Raw genomic sequence first — 19,601 nt, forward strand, 5'->3', positions numbered from 1 at the left:
AAGTCCCAATGGTGATCCAGACTTTGCAACCGCGAGCCCAGATCAAGACATTCCACCCAGGCTTGTCAAACATTAGTTCCACAGCCAGATGGCTCAGGCTCATCAGGAGTGCTTTCTTGAGACAATAGTATTTGGGATACTTTTCAGGTAACTGCTGACCTCAATTGAATTTTCCAGATTCCTTCTAGAAATGCCATCATAAAAAGCAGTCTGCTTTTCCCAGGCACAGCATAATACTATTTCAGCCAAAAATTATCCCTAGTCCTGATAGGTGATCATAACACAGAAGCAGGCAGACAACAGAAATTCTGTTTTGAATGCAAAATTATTTTAACAGATTTATAAAGCAGGTGCATTACCCAAAGTAAGAGTGCAGGAGGGAGGGCCTGCTGAAAGTGTTTAAAATGTATGAAGTATTAATTATTTTGTGTTGCCTGCTGAAAGATAAGTCCATGCTCAGGAAGCTATCTAAACAGTGTTTTTTACTACACATTTGTTATGTTTTGGTTTTAATTTGCAGTGACACAAAATCTTGCATAACCAAGTTGAGTGCATCGTTGAATATTAAAAATACTAATTATTATGTAATTAGTCAACAGGATGCGTGTAATTGTGTAAGACCAGAATTCCTGGGTGTGGTTAGAAAGTAGGTAGAATGCCAACACTCATCTAGACACAGTATTATAAAATTACACAACTTATTCCCTGGGTGGGTACTGTAATTGTATTTTACCTTTAAGTGATGGCTGTGTTAAGGAAATAGGACTTCTCTTTTTTAAAAAGAATATCTTCCCACTGGCATGAGTCTTAGTAAATTGTGATGATAATTATGTCCAAATGGGGTGTCTTCCATCTCCCAGGGGACCCAGCCTTCTTCATAAGTATATAAATAGGAGATTGGAACTTCTTGTGGCAGGAAGCCATCCCAAAATGGACATGTGACAATTACTGAATCATGCACAGGAGTAATCAAATGCAGAAAATGTACAGGAAGAATTTTCTATCTCATGAAAAATCATGTGAGATTTGGCAGAAATCTGGGTAGAAATTAAATTATTTCTATGATTTAATAGACATCAATGCCATCCTCAAACCATGGTGGAAACAGAACTATACAATAAGTCGGATTCTTCTTTGGACTTAGCCATAAAGATCCAGGTTACAGTCATAAAATGTACCGAGTATTTTAGTTGCCTATGACCTGTGCTAAGATTTATTGCCAATATAGTGCAAAAACCTTCTGTACTCATGGTCAGTTCTCCCCAACATACACATAGTTGTCATTCATACTTCCTATGGTACATCTGGTGCAGTCATTGACGGGCACGCACTTCTCTGGGGCCGGCACTAAGTGGTGGTGAGTTCTATAGTATGTACAGACAAGGAGGATTGTTCTTTGACATGGGTCAGCACTTCTCTCTTGATATAGATTCACGGAAAAAAATTCAAGAAAAAAACAGAAAGGTGAAAATTTTAACAGCAGATTAAAATGACTAGGCTCTTACTCATTATAAACGTAAAATACTGGAGCCTAAAGCTGGGTTTTTTCCATGTGCCTGGGTGGAAAAGGGTGAGGTGCCCTGTGAGGATGATTTTATCTTTTGAGTCTGAAGATCTTCAGTGTGGTTTGGCAAGTTCATAAAAATATTTGTGATAAAGTTGAACTGCTGTCTGGAAGTGTAACATACAGAGATGTAAGAAAGCTTGAGAAGAAAACACAGAAGAGTCAGCACTACACATAAATGAGGTCAAAAATTGCAGACAATTAGCTACTAGATGACTCCTACTAAATAAATCATCAAAGACCTGACTGCTGCTTCCAGGTTTCCACAACAGTATTGGCTCATTGAAGAAGCCAAAAAATTGCTTAAGATGTTAATTTGGCCAAAGTTTTAGGAATCTGCTGTTCTTGTTTGAATTCACAGATCAACCAACAAGGCCAAGGCTGTAAAGTGGGGGGCCTTCATGTCTCTAAAGAAGATACTATATTTATTGCTCAGGATCAAAGGCCATATGATATGGGAAATGAGCTTCTTTGTGTTAAATGAGAGCAGTATGGGAAAGAAAAACAACCTGAACATGTTATGGACCCTTATATCTTATTTCACTCAGTAAAGCACTCTGCTTGTCCAATTTAATAGAGAAGCAAAATTTCCTTTCCTGTATGCCTCCACTGATCAGGTCTAGCACTGATCTCATTTAGAGCTTAATCCACAACCCAAAATAAAGGGAAAATATTCTCATTGCTTCCAGTTGGCGTCTGGTCAGTCTTGCATGGTGGTTTTATTTAAATGCATAAACAGTTCTGAGCTTCTCCCAGGAAAGAGATGTAAATGATAAGAGGTGGGAGTGTATATGCTCAACTTTCCACCCTCCTGCTACTTGCAGCTGATAGGACCAGTACTTTGGCTTGGCAAAGGCTTCTTAATTTATCTGCCCTTTCTGCAGGATTAACTGGTTAAAAAAAAAGAAAAAGCGCACACTTTGACCCTCTTTATTGCTGCATCTGGGCAGCTCACCACAGTTGTACTCTTTTTTACTGCTGGAGATTTACTTGTGTCCCTGGCCTGTTGTGATAATCTTCTGAATGTCATCGTTGTGAAGGTTTTGTTCTTCCCAAAAACTCGTCAGAGGTTCTGTGAAGGCAAGTAGGGTTTCTTCTGATTAAAAGTAAGTTGTATGTGTCACTATAATGAATGGAAATATGCAGACTAATAACTGAATTTAACAGGAAATTGAAATGCTTGACTTTCCACAAGTCCAGTTTATGTTATTTGAACTCCTGGCATTGCTAGGTGAACCTCACCCCATGTTGAGGGACAGCCTAAGGCCTAGTTATCACTTACATGCAATTTAAACTGTCTTCAGAATAAGAAGTGGTGCGTAAGCCTCACACTGTCTTTCTGTGCAGGACTTTAAATAGAACCTGATTTGGAAAACACTAAGAAAAAAATACTGATGTTTTGAGCATCAGAAAAAGCTAATTAGAAATGCTTTTCTTCTATGACAAATAAGCCAAGCATATTGACATTAATTATAAGAAATACTCAGGGTTTGGAATAATCTGTTGAAGAGCACAGATGTATACCCAATCCTATGCAAATGAGAGTGTGTTTGCAACTATTCTTCAGGTAACGCATTTACTTATAAAAGTAAGGTATGTGTTTGGGCTTCTTTTTAATCATTAAAGTCTTTCTCTTGCTTTTCCTCAATATAGTGAGATAGCTGTATCTGTTCAGTACAGCCTTGCATGCGTTCCAGGAGCTCGGAGCAAATTCTTTCCTAACATGAGTTAGTACTACTCTGTCAGCTTTCCTGGCATTACATCACCGTAACTGGGAGCAGGATTTGTTCTCTTTTGGTAGTAAATTTCCTTTGGTTTCAAAAAAAGCTAATGGAATTCATAATTGGATTTATAATTTTTGGTCTGTGTCCCTGAGCTTATTGGTGACAGAAGTATTTAGATAAAATGCTGTGAATGGGATTTGTTATGTTGTCCTCTAGTTCTGGTAGAGACTTCGCATAATGTTGGTCAGAAAACTTTGCCTATTACTTCTTTTAGTCCAGCTAGCTGCAAAGAAAACTCTTACTTTTGATAGCATTCATAGATTGAGTTCTTCTGTGTAAGGGCCATGACAGGGAGGCTCAGCTAGCTGAACTGCTCCATCCCAAATGCTCCCAGATCCCTGCTCCATTCCCTGCTCCTTTGCTCCTTCCGCCTCATGTACTGCTTTTATACAGGCACTAGACACTTCAATTTCCAGGTCAAATTATCTTACAGAATCTGACAAATATTTATCTTAAGAATATCTCTTTAAGTTTGGTGAGAAAGCTTGCACAGGAGCTGCTCACTGGTCATTGTAGACTGTCACCTGGCAGGGCTGGGTTTGGACTGGCAGGCTTTGGACCCCAAATCCTGGAGCCTGCTTCACAGTTTCTTAGCCAGCCTTTAAATGCCAGAGCTTAGCATATTTACTCATATAAACACCAGTCCACAAGGCCAAATGTTGGTAGTAAATACTTAATCTCTCTCATCACCAGTAGATGTTGCCAGCGCTGGTTCAGGTTCCTTGAATGCTTTGCCCAACAATCCTCTAAATGTTTCACAGGTATTTCCAGGGATACTGGAATGGCACAAGTTCCAGGAAGTTTGCAGTGAAGTGTCTGCTTTCACTGCTCAGATTCAAGCCCATTAAAGGATTTAAGGAAATCCATTCAGTGCTTTGCAATTAGAACAAATGTGAACCATTCCAATGAGTTGCAGGTATGGTTTCAGGCCTCTACAAATTGGGGGGTTGGGGGGGGTGGTTTCGGGGGTGGGAAAGGGGAAAGGGGAGGTGATGGAGGTGGGCATCTGCCCTAAAGGGGAAGCAGAAAAGCAAGATCATAAATGGAAACTGTCTTCTGCTCTAGCACAAATGGTTTTATTGCTAAAATTTTCAAACACTGTTTCTGGAATGATCAGCAAATTTTGCAGCCATTCCACAGCTCTGCAAATTCATACAAGGAGAAACTGAGGCACCAGGGAAAAAAGAAGCCGGGTGGGAGAAGTGAGATGCAGGAGGAAGACAGGCAAGCTCATGGTGGTGGTCTGGCAGGTAGCAGGGTGTACAGCTGAGGGGCACTGCTAGCAGGTGGAAAGAGAAGCAAACTCCAGGGGAGGGACCTGCATGTTCCATGCAGCAGAAGCTCCCACAGACACCAGTTTCCCCAGTATGGGCCAGACTGTTGGCTTGACTCTGCTGATCTCCCCTCCATAGCACTCCCCTCCAGCCTGCAACAATACTTCTGTAGTGTCAACAACCTTCAGTAGCCTCCAAAAGACCTGTAGAAAAGGGGAGGTATTTGGGATTTGTGGGGGAGGCTGGTAGCTCTGCTTTCTTTGTGCACTGAGAGCATTGCTCCTGTAGCTCCCTTTAGAGACCATGTCATCCCCTGAACAGGTTGAGCAGCCCAGTGTCCAAGGGAAAACAGCCTTTTGCTCATCACTGTCATATAAATCAGGCCCAAATCTGAGTCCTTTGAAATGTGAGAAAATGAGAGATTCGATTATCCATATGGATCAATCTGGATTTATTCCAGATTGCTTCATTAATAGCAATCAAAGACATCACTTTAATGGATTTTTTATCCTCGAAATTATGATCATGAGGAATTTGTTCTGGCTATTGATTTTGAAAAGGCTTTTGATTCTCTTCAATAGCCTTAACTTAGTTCAGATTTAGGTAACAGTAGGATTTGGTCTTAAATATGTTAGATAGGTCAATCTCCTTTATTCAAATCCACAGTTATGTTAAACTAATGACCATAGTTTGAAGATGATTTATGTACTGGGGCTTAGGCAGGAGAGTCCTTTTTCTCTGATACTTCTGCTGTTACAGAGGAGCCTTTGTTTTGGGAGAATCAGTGTTTTTCAGGGGAAGGTCAGTGATATTTTCCATTCTGCCCTTAGTTGGAGAATATATGTGTATATATACATACATAGACACACGCATATATATATATTAATGAAGGTTTTAGATATTATGCTACAAGTCACTGGATGTTCATGTTTCTTCTTTGTTAATTGGGGTAAAACTCTTACAGCCATTAGGCGATTTAAATGTAGCTCTATTTGAACAATATCCTTTATTGGATCCCCCATTATCCTTTAAACATCTTGGTGTGCAAGGGGATAAAATTAGAAAGAATTTGTTTGCTTTAAATTGCCAGCCTCTGCTTGATAAAACTATTAGCTATTTAGCTAATTGGCCTGCTCTTCCATTATCATTAATTGGCAGAATTGATACAATTAAAATGGAGGCTTTATCTGAAGTGTTTGTGTTTTTTTCCAAGGTATACCCAATCCAGTTCCCAAACACGTTCAGAGAGCCTTACATTCTGCAATTAGTTTTGCTTTCAGGGTTAGAAGTAAATTTAAGATTAATTTTGAAACTCTGCAGCTTCTGGAGTCAGCTGGACTGGCTCCTGCTAATTCTATTGTTGTTTTTGGCTGCCCTGGTAGAACATGTTGCTTCATGACTTAGTTCCCAGCATTAAGCAGTGGCAGCAGCATGTGTATGGCAGTTCAGCCACAAACTGAGCAGTCAGGCCCTGAGAGAACCCCCCAGCTTTGCAGAAGGTGAGGGCATGGCCTGCATCTGGGGCTGTGGCCTGCAAGGTGCTAACACCCATTATTCCCTGACCCACCAATGCACTTTAACATGAACATAGTTTTTAAGTGCATATACAGGCCCAGTGATGCCAATTAGCTTACACATACTAGTAAAGTTAAACAAAAGCTGTGTTTGGTTGGGACCACAGTAGTAGTCACCTTGTCTGTTAGAGACTTATGTGAATTTATTGCAAAACAGTGTGTGTACTTCCGCTTGCACCTTGGTCATGCCCTAGCTGATGCTGCTGTCCAGATCAGCTGGGAGGCGCTGGATTTAGAGGAGAGGCTCTACCTCTCCTGCTCTTCCCCTGGAGTATCAGGAACCTGCACCTTCTGTTCTTACCCGTGGCAGACACACCATCTACTTTAGATCACTAGTACAAATCATGCTTTCACCTCCTAATGCAATGATTCATGCTAGCAGATGGCTTCAAATAAATGAATAGGCCACAAGGAAATTCAAACAAAATAGTGCTTCTATCAAGGGGAAATCTTCTTGAGAAGCAGGGCCTCTATTGCTGGAATTAGTCACCTAGTTTGCTTTCTGCATCAGAGGCTAAGAAAACCAGAGGATGATTAATTGGGCAGGACCAAAAGGATGTTGATCCTCCCATACAGCCAGCCAGTGTGGGCAGTTGCTTATTCACACCATGGGAGCAGTGGCTACATCATTGATCACCACTACCACCTCTGCATCATCTCCATCACAATTTTAGGTAGTTGTGTGATAGCCACACGTTCTTCACCACCCAAACATCCTCTTACACTAGGACTTCTTTATCTAAAAAGCTGTGTAAAGCTCTGTCACCCACAAAATAAGCCATTGAAGCTGCTTAAAATAATTTGTATGTAAAATATAAAATTTTTCTACTCAAAATACTTTAAAATGTTTTATCTGTAAGATATATGCAAATATAATTGTGTAGAATTCTAGCTAAGATAAATCAGATCCATTCTCATAGGCATGACCCAGTATGCACATAACAGGAGCAGCCTTGATACAATACAGCCCTGCTTAATTCACTGAAGTAATTGTGGTCTTTAGAATATACCAGTCGTTTCATGACGTACATCATGTTTCTTAGGTTAATCCTGATTTACTCGTGGTGCTTTGCTTTTTGGTATTACCTGAATTATTCTGCCCATCTCTTCACCATTCATTCTGTCTGTCACAAATATCATGCTACATAGATTTCACTCATATGCTTACTTGTTATTAAATTATGCATCCTTTTATGGAGATAGACACATCAAGTAATGCAATACTCCATGGCACACAGAAAGAGGCATTGTTTACTTTTACATAAAAGGCATGAATGCGGAATGCACTGTTTATATGATACTAATGAATTATTGCTATTTTTGACCTTAAAACTGAGTTAATCCAGCTAAGTTCAGTGACTGGTAGAATTTAAATGTAGTGGGTAATAGCCCAGGAGACAACCACATGATGGATTTCATCTTGGCCCATAATGACCACCTCAGCCATGCATTTTGGCACTGTGGCATTTGTGATGCCTCACCATGGAGCCACCTTCTGCTGCCTCAGGGGCAATGTAGCAAGGCCTGAAGCTGAACTGTCGCTGAAGGTCTTCAGACACTCCTAAGGAAAAAGAGAGCATATGAGCCTCTGAAACTAACAACCTGGTGTGTCTCCTGAGCACTAAATTTGCTGTGATGTAAGTCACCTTGAGCTGAAGGGCCAGGGCTGTTGCGGCTCTGTCAGGAGGAATATGCCCCCACCAGTGCCTTTGGAAGCCTCACACTGCTATTGCCACTGAACCTTGTGGTTCAGATAAAAAGGAGTCTCTATCATAAGAAACTAAAAGACAACCGTGCTAAGTGTACCAGTTCTGTGCTGATTTTACTCCTGGAATAACTGCAGTAAATAATCAACACGACACTGGTATAAAATTCATGAAAGAGGTGGGAATCAAGCCCCATGGGAACAGCCAGAGGAGCTGCAGTGTAGCAGCTAGTCCTCCATGTGCAAGATTTAAGGTGTGCTAGGACCAAACCCTCCTTGGAGCAAGCAGTGCTGCTTATTTGATTCCACCAACTGTGAATTTGGTTTATGGTCACCAGGGCAAGAAGAGTCCAGAAAAAGGGACATTCCTGCACTGAAACATTACTGTGGCATAGCAACGCCTTTCCTCGGTTTGAAAGTAGAGATATAACTCTGAATGTCATTAACTAAGACAATAATAAATTAATACAATAGCCAAGTAATAGCTCTGTAATGCTTTCATGTATGAATTGGAATGTGAATACTGAGATTTTCATTTCATGGTTGAAAAATACATGAGTTGACCCAAATATTAATTTCTGCATTTCAATCATTTACATATTATGGGTCAATAATCATTTCTTGCACAAATGACTTTTCAAATGAGAAGCAGTATATTGTAATGGTCTATCGTATTTACAAACATCTCATTGTTTTCCCAACTTAGCACTTAGTATTTAACATATACTGGACTGGATACTGTTTGCCAAATACAATACAAAAAGGACTCATGTAAAATGCAGAGACTATTTTCTCTTACTATTATCCATAATTTATAACGTTCACAAACTATGGAGTTGTGTCCCTGAGCCCCCACTTTGGACCAGGCGTGATTTTTCTGCGATGGTTCAGGAGACCTGAGAAGCCTCTCTGTTCTTCCTTGACCTTAAAAAGCTCACCCCTTTGAGGAGCGCTCCGAAGATTCAGCCCTGTCAGAAGGGTTAATCGCGGGGATTTTGAGGTTTAGTACATCCCAAGCTTTTTTTTCTTCTTTTTTTTTTTTTTTTTTTTTTTTTTTTTTTTTTTTTTTTTACAGCATGCAATGACATCCAACAAAATGCCTAGGGTGTCTTTTTTCAATTACTTTACAAAGCTGGAATAATATAAATAACCTTGCTTTTTCCTTACTGGTATTGAACTTAGTCCATCATTTCAGGCTGTTCATTGTTTCCTCATATTCCACCCCTTTATTAGCCAACATATCCCAGCAGAAACCTTGTGTTTTGGAGTAAATAGTGTTCAAGTCCTGAATTAATCAGGGACTGGTACAGCATATATTCACTGCCCAGCAAGATGAATTTACACATCTGCCTTTTCCCCTAATTATAATTCCAGAGGTTGAATGTCAACAGCATATGGGTATATCCTCATAGAGGCATGCAAACACACACACACAGGCACACACTGTACATTAATCTCTCTTGGCTTATCCGTTGCTGTCTTTAATTTGTATACTTCAAAATTGAGTGGTGAGGTCATTTATTAGACTGTTTTTGTGAGTTTTATGTAGTGATAAGAAAGCAGTAACATGCAATTTGTTTTTATAGAACTCACTTCTGTAAGTATGACCTAATATTTCCTTTCTTTAACAGAACAGTGAGGAAGAAGAGCCTGAAAAGGTAACTAAGAGTTAACTGGCTACATTTCAGCTGTCACCATTGTCTTACATCTACAGAGAGAGTGGGGAGAGCCAAGGAGATGTAAGTACAGCAGGCCACTGGGAAAAAAAAAAAAAACAGCAACAAAACGTTTATAAGTAGAAATTTCTCCTCAGAAGTCTCAGAGCAAATCTTTCCAGTTTGTCTTGATTTTTCTTCCCCTATTTTTTAAACACAATGTGTGGTGGAAATGATTGTTATTATCCAAAGGACCTTACTTGCTGGCTCGCTGCATCTCTGTTTATGAAATGCCATAACAAAAGTGAGCTCACGCTTGTGTGCTTCCAATGCGTGATGTTCCTGTGTGCCAGATGGGCACTTTCATGACTGTATGAGCGTGGATTATTTCATTTCCTACATCTGGGACTCCAAATGGCTGCACAGAATGCCACAGGAGAGAGGCACAGATCTTCAGCTGGGGAAGCCTACCTTCACAAGGGAACTGGCTACATCAGAGGGGATGAGGCAGAGAAGCCCCGAGTGATATCTGAAAGTTCACATAAACCAGGGCCATAAGGGAAACCTTTAGAACCTGGAACAAGACAAAAATAAACAATAACTAATGCTGGATGTCAGCTGCAGAGTTGGGGGGAGGGAAAATAAACCATAAGCAGTTTCTTGCCTGGCCACAGAAGATGTGTTTGGAATGCTGTTTTGTATTTCAGCTCAGAAACTCTGCTGTGACCTTCAGCTATCGCTGGGTATTACAAGTTCTACAGATAGCCAGAGAGAAATATCCCAAGGAGAGCTGGCATATACTATGCCATCTCACTTAATGTTGACTGCATATTGCTCACAACCCATTCCAGAACTGTGACTGGCCAGCCCTATGAAAGCACTGCAGAATCCTACAGGAATAGTCAGGAAGACTACCGTTTATCATAATGCTGTTGCAGGATTTGGGATAATTACTTGTTTGTTTGTAGGATAAAAGAATGCATTCTTTTTTTTATTTTCTTTTCTTTCATTTCTTTCTTTTTCTTTCAGTCCCAGAATAATGAGAGCAGATCTGCAGTACAGTGAGGATCCGGCCTGCTACACTTCTGTGGTGTGCGTTGCATTTCAGAGCCAGCACTTACCAGAGATGGTAAGAAGAGACAGAATAGGCTGTCCTATATGTTTGATTGAATTAACTGTAGCGGGGAAAAAATATATAGTTAACCCAGTCACTTCCTTAAGATGAAAGAGAACAAGCCCCAAAGAAAGAACAAATGGAAAAAATAATGAACAAAAGAAAATAAGAGCTTGTGACACAAAGTAAGAAAAATAAACAGCAGTTGACTTAACTGTTTTGCATAAGATATTTACAAACCACAGCATATTACTGTTTGCTTTATGCATTTTCACATCCTGCTCAGTTTTAAGCAGTAATTTTCTGCAAGGACAACAGAGGGAAAAAAAAATGCTTTACACTGCTTATATTAATTACTTTTTTTCATTACCCGTCATGTTTTCTACAGGCTTGTGTATTATTACTGTAAAATGTAATGAAACAGAAAAAGAAAAAAAGAATGGACTTCTGGGAAATTTTCCAATTCTTGAAATGCAACGTTAATTGAGAGCTATTTTTAGGTCATCACAGATAGAGCTGAACCCATTGCCATCAGTGCACACAAAGGGAATTGCCCAGGTGCAACACAGACTGGGTGAGGGTATCAGTTTCTACTGATGGAGAAGAAAGGAGAGAAACTGTCACCCCGGAGGGATGGGTCTTGCTGGGTTTTGGGCAGCTTCTGTTTCTCAACGTGAATTTCTCAAAGCACAAAATGAAAAGAAAGGGTATGGAGCCAGCCTGGGTCCAGGACCTGCCATAACCATGGGTGCTCCAGAAAGAAACCCAGTGACAGGAGGGTAGAGCAAATGAAAGTGAGAAGCTCTCTCTGCTTTGGTGGCTGACTTCCAGCTCTGGCATGGAGGGCACTCTGTAAGTCAGCATAAAATAAAGTCCCCCAGAATGTATCAGAAACGTGATCCCTTTAATTTATAGATCTCCTAAAAGGCTGCCAAAAATCAATTATTTTAATTTGTATATAGCACAGCAATGGACTGATTCAAGTTCTTTTGAAGTATTTTTAAACAGCCATTGCACAAAGCCACCCTCCTTCCCATATGCAAAAAATGAATTGAAAACCACAATCTCTCGCAGTCACTTTGATCGCGAGAAAAGACACACAGGACTCTGCAAGCAAATCTGAGGCCCCCTGCTAAGTCCTTTAACTGGTACCTTTACTATTAGTCCCAAGAATCGTCTCTCCCTGTATTATCTGCCTCTTTTCCCAGAGAGTGCAGGGAAGGTGTGTGAGCCAATAACAGCTTGTGAAGACCAGAGGAAATACTTGTGGGTGGGTGGAGGTTCCCTTTGAAACTGGAGAAGTGGAAAATCTTTGGTGTGCACTTAGTAAGGCTGAAATGAAAGGGGAAAGAGCATCCCATGTGGAGGAAGCCACCGTTATCTCCACAAAGCTGGTTGTTCTCTGTGTTACACAGTGCTGCTATAAAAGCAAGAGCCTAACACACACTCTGTTTTTTCAGCAGCCATCCTCACGTGCCAGGTAGCATGTTTTGGAAAAAAATGAGATTACTCTGAACAATTGTCTACACATTTTTGCCCCCTTCATGTAGCAATCTCAAGATGAAGCTATGACCAGATGGTCAATAACCAAGAATGTACCTGTATGGGAAATTGATAATCACAGCCTGAACCTCTGATTAATCAGCTGAGGCAAGTGTAGGGTCAGCTGTGGGAGCACAGGTGAGAGTAATTTAGCTGTGCTCCCGGAAGGGGTGGAGCTCAACTCTATCTCCTCTAGACCTCAATTAAGGACTGACCACCACTAAGGCAGTATTTCTTGGAGATTGCTCCCTGGTGGAGACTGTCCCAGCTTAGGCATCAATATTGGTGAGTTTTCCTTTACAAATAACCTTTTGAATTATCTTTGTTACCATCTTCATATTATTCAGTCTTACAGTACCTATAGTTGTTCTGTTTGTTTTGATGCTACTGCACTTCTAGAAACGCAGCCTGTAGGTACAGGAGACACCTCTTTGCCCATATTGGCCCAGATCAGCAAGGGCATTTTGAGGTGTATCCTAAGCAAAGGCACTTAAGCATTCAAGTTCCTGGGATGATCTGGTCCTTTTCCCATGGAAAAAATAGCTTGATTTTTGTTCTTGTGTTCCCCTGCCCTCTTTTTTTTTTTTTTTTTTTTTTCAAATTCACTACAAGTTTCTCTGCTTTTTTGTGATTCTCTCATCCAGATCACCAATTCCATCTCTTCTCCAATCTCAACTCAAGAATCTGAAGTATGCCCAAAGGCAGCATGAAGTAGCAGGCATCAGTTCACCCCAGGGTCTGGCAGCATGGCTCACCTTGACCTGTGCAGTAGCATGGGCCTCAGCTATTGGTCATGAACTTGTCCTTGTTTCTTGCCTATCTTCAACTCTCTGTCCTGCCCAGCTGCGAGCTATGATTTATCAAAAAATACTATCTCAGTGCATTCCAGGTGTGTTTCTCCTGTAATATATTTGAATGGTATAGAAATTCTGTGGACTTGCCTAGAAAGGTTTAGATAGATCAAAGAACAAAAAAAGCAAAGCTACAGACTCAAGCAGGTGGATTTTCTCATAGTGAAATGATAGGAGCAATTGCTGGAGGGCATGGAAGGAGCAATGGGACCCATGAGATTACAAAGCTTCCTGGAGCAAGGGCAGTTTGACTCAAGCCAGCTAGGTCCTAGTACACTACCCCTAGCACCACGGCTCCCACGTGAGTCAGCCCCTCAACACTCAAGATGCTGGAGAAAGGGCAGTAATTTAGTTTATTCCAAGTCAAACCCACAGTCTAAATAAGGAAGTCAGTATTCAAATGGCAATTCAGACTTGAGATAATGTCTTAAGATACATGCAGTCACTTATGTACGTGGGAGTATTGCCATAACTTTCACTTGAATGAGGATTTCGTCTCTAGGAGTTTTCATTTTTCCAGTTGATTAGCTGGCACTTGTCCTCCATTGAAAAAGGGTAGCATGTACCTGAAGAATTACAGAAATAAACCAGCTGAGGAGGCTTTGCAGGATGGACCCATAGAGACTGCAGTCATTTGACTGGATCAGTAGGTTGGATTTCCTCAGAGAAAGGGGATTCAAATGTCACTTTGGAAATTTCACTTCAGTGTTTTCATTTTCTGTTTCAGCTGTGTTGGGAATGCCTGCAGATTTAAACTCTGACTCACAGTCAGAGTGAGGGTCCATTAATTCTTATGGAAAAAAAAAAGTGCCATTCCAGGCCATAGCCCTAATGTAAATGAATTTGTCGTGTTCCAGAGTAGACCATCACTACCATTATGAAATCAATGGATATAATTTAAACTTTGGTCTGACAAGGACTCAAACTTGCAGAGCACACACCAAATGTTTATTACTGTTGAGAGGGTCAGATAATGGCTGCAGCACAGAGCTTTCATAAAGTTTTGTTGTTTCTTAGGAAGCAACAGGCCACAGTTCTTAAACATGTTTCAGGAACTGATCTGCACTCAGAAATGCTCTAGTATCTGTGGAAATTTGTCTCCAGTTTATCTGACAGTCCCATCTTTCTGAGCTGTGTTTAGAACCATGAGCATTTCACGTGGGCCTACTATGTAAACTCTGCTCCTCTGCATAGATAGAGGGCAAAAAGGTAAAAGAAATATGTTATGGACTCCAGCTGACAGAAATATCCCATAAGAAATTATGTGCTAGCCAGGATGTGTAAGGTTGCCATTGGTATGCTTCAGATGTAGAACCCAACTAAGATGGGGAAGTAATGTCCACTTTGAAGTTGTTGCAGATGCAAAGCTCCCCACTATTCCTCCAAGCCTCTCTGTGTGTCCTGCCAGAGGGTCTGTGCCACTACAGGAGAAACCCTGCCAGGCAGTACAGCCTGCCTGGCCTCACAGGATTTGGCTGCTTCAACTGGTGCCCAGCTCCTTCTATGCCCAGGAGCACTGGGATGCTGAACTGAGTGTCCATACTCACACACAAACCTCTAAAGGTTTCAAAAAGGCAGGGCAGACCCATAAAAGAAAGGAAAAGTAAAGAAAAGAAAAGGAAGAAAGAAATAATGATTATCCCATAATGTAACAAATCTAAAAAGAAATTGGCTTCATTTTCACCTATCGCAGACCAATGGAGGTAAAACAACTTTTAATTAGTGCAACAGGACAATAGGAATGAAATTGGCTTGGCCACAAGATTTTTGCAGGATGACACTGATGGTATTACTATCCAACTTCAAAGATTTGGAAAAATGTGGCTGCTAACACTGGAGAATAGAAACCTGTTTTTCATCAACTAGGCTGGCCTGACAAATTAAGTCTGTGGAGTCATTAGATTAAGATAAGAGCTTATCTCCTAGACTGACATTTATTCAGAGGTTTTTATGCTGCTCAGCTAGTAATTAGTGCAGTTGAATTTTTAACACTGCTTTGTCCAGACATTTGACAAATTTGAGATATTTACATCTTTTATTTAAAAAAAAATAATAAAAAAAGCTCAAATCCAAGAGTGCAGAATTATTAGCTTGGAAAGGTGGTAATTTCAAGAAAAGTTGAGATGGTGTTAAAAATTTTCAAGCAAGTCAGAAGTTCTTCTGCTTTTGACTCATTTCCATACATGCATCAAGAGGCCCCTTAAACTAAATGTGTAGGCACTAAGCAGTAGATATCTCCAGCAAATCTGCAATTTCTTTCATGCCCATCCATTTTGTAATTCTGCTGTAATTCTTTACAGGAGCAGGGATCCAGTGGAGGCTGCACTCCTGCTCATTAATGCTTGTCTGCCTCCTCCAGCACTCTGCTTGGGATTTCTTGGGGGGAGTTTCAAAAGGATTCTTCTCTCATATGGCTGATATCACGGGATAACGTTTATTTTTCCTGTCCCAATTTTCTTGTACTAACAGATGGATTGTTCCTGAGCAAACAAATGCATTACTTCTGGACACATGTTTTAACATTGCTTTGGACTAACAAATCTCTTTCATTTTATTTTTTTTTTCTTCTTGTTTCCCCAAACATTTCATTTGGAGTAACCAAAGATCAGAATTGGAGTAATAATTAGTGATGAAATGAGTGAGGATTTGTTTATGAACTTCGGCTTTTTTTTTTCCTCTACAGTTTTGTACTGTTATTACTGTTACTATATTTATTTTGTCCAAAGTGCAACTCTGCACTGTTGTATCTGTTAGCAATACACGGGCAAGGAGAGCTCACAGTATAAATGATGGTTCATCCAACCACTTAATTCCTGGGATTGCTGGCTTACTCCAAAAAAAAAAAAAAAAAAAGACTGGAATTTAGGGCAGTTGGCCACACCACCCCGCCTCTGAGTGCAGCAGTGGCCTTGGAGCAGGGCACGACACCACCTGGGAGCAGAGGCTGCGTGCCAGCACTTCATGGCTGCTTCTGTGGCTTTGGATCTTTCTAGTGTTTACTTGATTCCCCACGGCACGAGAGAAGTTAAGCACCTGGTAGGCACAAAGGATCTTCTATGGTACAATGGCTGGAGGATGCAGGTTTCTTAGGCATGCCCAGCCAGGAGCGAAGTCCTGCTGCCCTGCAGTTCCTGAGCAAGAAGGTTGGAAGGGTCCTTTAAAGATTTTCTAGTTGAGAATGATGTGGCAATGCTCATCAATCCAAACCACTTGCGTCAGTCCTCAGAGAAACTCCAAGCACTGCTTTTACCCTCTGAATTGCAGATGTTGCTGCTGCCTTTGCTGTCTTCCAGCTCAGAAATCCCTCCAAACTACTGAAGTACAACTTGCTTCCCTGCCAGAAGAGCACAGAAGTGGAGCCCTGACCTGACCTTCAGAAAGCTGTGAGTGGAAAACCCAAGTTCTAATTTCTCCTAGAAGATGCAGGGACTGAGCTTAGAGAGGAGATATTTGAGTTCAAGCAACCTGGGGTCTTTGACAGCATCATCGCTATTTCCCTGGGCTGGTTTCCCCTGCTGAGCTGTGCATCACTACACAGGCTGGATGATGTCAGTGCTGCCCAAGCAAGCTTCAGTTTGGCTGCTGGATAAAGGGGAGAGTTGTCGTCACCACAAAGACAGAAAACCAAAGAAAGCCTGTGTCTTCAAGCTAAAAAGCCAGCTAAAATGAAGGCATACGCCTCTCCTTTTGATGTATTATGGAGGCAATAGCACACAGACATCTTGGTGTTGTCTGTCCATTGGCAGCACTGGCTCATGAAGCAGTTCCCCACCCCCAGATTTGTGTCAGACACTTCAGCATGCTGCTCATCTGTGGGATTTTGCCATTCTCCTGCATTTCCATGAGCAATGCCACTGTCTCACACCTGCACCTCAGGTCAGTTGTTTAAAGACAGCTGCTGTTTGATGGCACACACTAAATGAATTACTGTCCTCAGTTATGACCTATGATTCTGGAGAATGAGACCTTTGCTGGCCCCACTCAGGAAGCCAAGGGCTAGCAGAAGCAAAGGAAAAGTCCCACTGGGTCAAGGGAAGGGGCATGGCAGACTAATGGTCTCCATTACTACAAGGAGAACTTTGTTCAACTTCTTATGCCAGAAAGGACTACCCGGACTGGAAGGTAAATCTCCCTGAAGATAGAAGAAATAGAGGTTAGAGTACCATATTTATCTCCAGCTAGCAAATAGTGAGATACTGCAAAACAGAACTGGAGTTTCAGCAGAAGGAATGTGCCACTGAATGGTAACGATGACACAGCCACGCTTTGCTCTTAGGTGGAAGACTGCTCTTCAGCATCTGGCCCAGGTCAGACAGGTGAGAAAGAATTTTTCTCAAGTTTCTAGTGTTCCTAAGCAATTTCCAAGATGAGACAAAATGGCAGTTACTTTTGTTAATTGGCAAATAAGTTGTCAGTACCACCAGAAATTACTGCTTACTTAGACATTGCTCTAGTTTTGTTTTGATGTCTTTTGGCTTCTAAGCTTGGCACAAGAGGTAGCCATGTCCCAGAAAAATATGCTTGCCCTTTCCAACCAGATTCCTTAGGCTCAGGTTTGCCCCCAGTAAATGTTTCACAGTGCCATAAATTATGCAGTGAGTTCCACACAAACATCCTCTACTCTCTGAAATGAAGGTGAACACTCGGTAGCACAAATATGCGATGTAGCCATCCAGCTGTTTGTGTTTCCCCCAGGCATTCAATACTTCCCACAAATAACTACACTTTGCACTTCTATAACATACATCCTGAGACCCCACAGGGCACCAAAAGATGGAGTAAATGCCTCTATTTCTATGTTATAGGTGCTTAGCAGTTCTGAAATGCAAGCTCAAAGCAGGATGTGTTGAACATCCTAAGCATGGAGAAACCTTTCTGGAAAGCTGATGGGAAAGATTTGCTCAGCTACTGGTGGTCAGTCAGTGGGCAGTGCAACTGTTGGAGGAGGGTTCTCTCACCACAGGGAAGTCTCTCTCCAATAGCCTGAGCTTTCCCCCATTTTAATTTTCTGTGGCATGGTATTTGATAAGCACTTTGCCATGATGTGCCATTGCTAGTGTGCCAAATCCTGAGCAAATCATATCCTCTGTTCTTCTGTTGCAGATTTGTGAGATAATCTATTATGGATTAATCTTTTCAGTCTTATGGTGCAATGTCAAAAATAAATTGGGGTTATGAAGCTGGAGGGGAGCCACTGGGGCAGGGGGAGGGAGGGCGTGTTCTCATTGTTGCTCCTTATTTGACTTTGAAAGCATTGTCACAATGAGATTTTTGGAGCTGATTGTTACCCCGTGGAATCCAAAACACAAGGTAAAAATGTCGCAGACTAAGTTTTTATCTCCACAGATATCAGCTCAGTGTTGAACTGTAGATGATTTTCATGCTATTTCATTCCCTCTCCTCACAACATGAAATATATCTGGGCTGATCCATTACATCTCTTTAGAATAATAGATGGCAGAAAAAATAAATAGAATAAAATAAAAGCCAACCCATTTCAAGGACTGAATGTCTGCTGGAGATGGAGGTATCCAACCCAGAAAAATAATACAGGCCAGGAATACAGCCAAATATGCTGTATGAAAATATTCATTTGCATCATTTTAAATATTCCCTAACATTTTGCAAACTCCCAAATGTCAGACAGTGGGTAATTTGCCTAGTGCCACAGTTCCTCGGTACACTCTGCAATGAATCACAGAAGGTCCCTGGTGTCTAAACCAGAGCAGGGGTCAGTGCACAGGGAGAGCCCACTGTCCCATGCAGCCCTCTGGACTCCTCTGCAAGACAGAAGAGCCAAAATCCTCTCCAAATCAGGTATGAGTTGGGAAATGAGACATTTAGTTCCACCAGTGCAGCTATGAACCATCCGCCTAGACAGAAAGGTTTTATCCTTCCATCAGTTGTTGAATGCAAAACTACAGTGACTTCATGATGGGCTTTGCCTTCAGAAGGATGGTGGAATATCACAGGGAATACAAGGAATGGAAAAACATAATTTTTGTTTTTCAGTTTCTTTTGCTTGGGTGCAAAGTAAATCAAACCAGGCTCCATGCTGAGTGATATATCATATAAACCTTCTATGCGATATGTATCCAACAATTTGTTTTTCACTACGGTAGCTTTTCACAATCCATAAGTCAGATCAAACGTAGCTGAGATTTCTGAGCTTGAAATGCGAAGTGATTTTTTAAGACATGCTGATGTTTTTTTTCCACACTAAGAACAGTTGCTGTACAATGCAGCTGCAGATATGTGCCAGAGCATACTCACTAATGATTTGCTCATTGTATCCTTGGAGTTCTTGTCAATTAATCCATTAAAAGTGTGCGTTTAAGCAACATTAAGATTGTAGCAATAAAATAAAAAACAAAGGTAAAAGACTAGCGTAGTGCAATTCTGAACTGGTTTGCACAGATCTGTCTTCCACTCACAGCCTGTCTTTTGTATTCAACAGGTATTTGCGTGTCATATGCGGCATCGTACACTGAAAAGCTTGATGTGTGAGGTGAGTGACCCTAGTTAAAGACATAATTAA

At 41.1% G+C, this 19,601-nt stretch overlaps 1 long non-coding RNA gene across 5 annotated transcripts in view; it reads left to right on the plus strand.

Moving 5' to 3' along the window:
- LOC107317510 (uncharacterized) overlaps positions 1–19,601 on the plus strand; it is a 477,215-nt gene that overhangs the window by 440,069 nt on the left and 17,545 nt on the right. For 3 of the 5 annotated variants that reach the window (XR_014932772.1, XR_014932776.1, XR_014932774.1), the window contains exons 8-12: positions 4,110–4,264; positions 9,533–9,640; positions 10,586–10,685; positions 12,857–17,379; positions 19,521–19,571. This is a non-coding gene — a long non-coding RNA (uncharacterized LOC107317510). The remainder of the gene's footprint in view (positions 1–4,109; positions 4,265–9,532; positions 9,641–10,585; positions 10,686–12,856; positions 17,380–19,520; positions 19,572–19,601) is intronic. The other 2 variants (XR_014932775.1, XR_014932773.1) reach the window with 2 other exon arrangements.

Source organism: Coturnix japonica, chromosome 11 (assembly GCF_054131305.1).
Source record: "Coturnix japonica strain WE chromosome 11, WE-NBRP24, whole genome shotgun sequence".
NCBI lineage: Eukaryota > Metazoa > Chordata > Aves > Galliformes > Phasianidae > Coturnix > Coturnix japonica.